Source organism: Kogia breviceps, chromosome 2 (assembly GCF_026419965.1).
Source record: "Kogia breviceps isolate mKogBre1 chromosome 2, mKogBre1 haplotype 1, whole genome shotgun sequence".
NCBI lineage: Eukaryota > Metazoa > Chordata > Mammalia > Artiodactyla > Physeteridae > Kogia > Kogia breviceps.
Window position 1 is genome coordinate 143,368,491 of NC_081311.1, and position 2,335 is coordinate 143,370,825.

The window sequence follows — 2,335 nt, forward strand, 5'->3', positions numbered from 1 at the left end:
AGCCTTGGAGGAGGGCGGGCGGGCGACAGGCTTCTTGGAGACGGGCGCTCGGGGGCTGCGGCGGTGAAGGTGCGGAGTCGGACGCAGAGCAGGGGGCGGCGCGGGCAGCGCGGCAAGAGGCGGAGGGGAGGATCAGCAGCAGCGAGGCCTCCGGCCACGCGGCAGGGGAGCCCCGCAGCTGGCTTTGGGGGACCCGAACATCCCCACTCCCAGGGTGGCATCTGGAGCGCGGAGTCTGCCTCCCCGCGGCGATGTCACCTGCCTCGAGGCCGTCTCGCCTGCTGCCGCCTGGCAGGGAAGGAGGACCGACGCCGCTGACGCGTGCCCGAGTGAGTGTGTCAGTGTCATCAATGTGCATTCTGCCTTCGGCAGCGGGGGAAGTGGGAGGGGCAGGAGGAGGCGCACGTGTCTAATGTGTGCGGAGCCTCCCTCGGCCCCTCCGTGTACCGGGCTCTCGATACTTCAAGAGGCGAGTCAGGGTGGAGGTGTCGATCTGGCCTCTCGATGGGGGTGGGTGTGACAAGAGAGGACTCTGGAGTGGCTGAAATTCAGAAAGCATGAAAGTGTCGGCCCAGGACAGTCCTGCTCTCGGAGATGTCACAGGAGTACTCTTAACCGACCTTCTTTCTCAATCTCTCATTAAGCTGTAGAGCCCTGAGAAGTCCTGGGAAGGGGGGCGGGGTGGGGAATGAAAGGAAACAACTCGGGGAAGAACTCAGGAGAGTAAGATATGGGGTAGTAAAGGACAGATGAGAGCAGCTGGGGGGAGAGGGGTGTGTGTGTGAGGTCGCCTAGAGGAGTTTCCGTATCCTGGGCTCCCATCGCAGGTTGGCTGCAAAAGACACAGGTGGCAACTCTCCCAATGCATGTCGTTTCTCTGTTTTTCCCCTCTTCCCTCTGTGCCCCATAATGCTTCCCATTCCACATATAGACACAAACAAAATGATTTGTCCCAGACACCAGTGGACAAGCCAGGACGAAGCCCTTTCCCGCCAAACCACTAAGGCCGGGAAATAAACTGCGCCTGCCCAAGGCTCTAGGCGCTGGAGCCCGCGAGAAGACTTGAGTGGTAAGAGGATCTAGAGAATTGGAAAAAGGGAGGGAGAAAGGAGGAGAGAAGGTTGGGAAAGAGAAGAAGAGAGAGGAGAAAAGGGGGGAGGGGATCTACAGGGTCAGAGTTGGACGTGGGGTTCGGTTACGATCGCCCCCTCCGCGCGCAGAGTCTTTAGGCCCGCTGCTTGTCCCCCATTTCAGAGCTGAGGGCGGACTGGGGGAGGGGGAGATAAGACAAAGGGAATTCTCCCCTGGGAAGTGTGAAGTGCGTCTGTCCTCTTCTTTCAGGCTCTGGAAAAACTGGCTGGAATTTCCTTGTCGTGAGAAGACCGACGAGTCTGCAGTACAGGAGACAACTACAAACAGACTTTGGGGAGGGAAGGAGGGCGGGAGGAGGGGGCTGGCAGGGGCCTGCTTTGATCGCTTTGGCTCTGTTGTAATTTTGTCTTAGCCAGTTAAATTAGCTGAAATAGTCAGCCCGAGCGAGGAGGTCGGTTCCGAGGAGTTCTCTCCCTCCCCACCGCCCCCTCCCCCGCGTCGTGTGCAAGCGGGGAGCTGGGTCGCGGCTCCTCCCGGAGTCGCGCCTGAAACTTCAAGGACTAATGGTTGTGTGTTCCTGCCGTAATTAGGAGGCCACACAGCACTCGAACACTCCGTTAAAACAAATCTGTAAGTCATCCTCCCCCTCTCCGGGGACAGACCCGGGGAAAGGAGGCAGCTGGGACCGCTCGCGGCAGTGTCCTCCGCTGGGGGAGTGGCGTCGCCGTGAACCCCGCGGCCTCGGTCCTTCTAAGCTCTTCCTTAAAAATAAGAGAAAAGGGGCAAAGAATGGGCACCTCGCCATCCATCGAACGAGCCAGGGGAGCCTGTGTCTTTGCTTGAAAAGTTTTCAGAATAAATCGCTCTGGTGGTTCTAAGCAGTGATGAAGAGAGGCTGGGCCCGTGTTTTCTCCAGAACATTGCGATAATGTGAAGGATATGGAATCGTCCTCCCCCCCACCCCTTTTCTTTTTCCTCTCCATATAAATCAGCCATATAAATCATTTGCATTGTTTAAGGTACATTGATCAATCTAATAGCTTGTAATAGGCTCCTAATTGCCACTTGCAGAGTTCTGAAGGCTCCGGTTTGAACGGGGAAGGTTCTCGCTTCCAGACTAAGGAAGAGCACCACGAAGACCAGGTCATCTGCAGTCTCAGAGCCTCAGGGGAGGGAGGAAAGGGGGCTTACTAGGGATATTTGCTATACCTTTCTTTCTTTCTTTCTTTCTTTCTCTCTCTCT

General features: G+C 57.0%; 1 long non-coding RNA gene across 1 annotated transcript; it reads left to right on the forward strand.

Annotated features, from left to right (window-relative positions):
• Window positions 1-204: 204 nt before the first annotated feature.
• LOC136793713 (uncharacterized) lies at window positions 205-1,649 on the forward strand. Its single transcript, XR_010839329.1, has 3 exons — window positions 205-329; window positions 932-1,069; window positions 1,342-1,649. It is a non-coding gene; the product is annotated as an uncharacterized lncRNA (long non-coding RNA).
• Window positions 1,650-2,335: the final 686 nt, after the last annotated feature.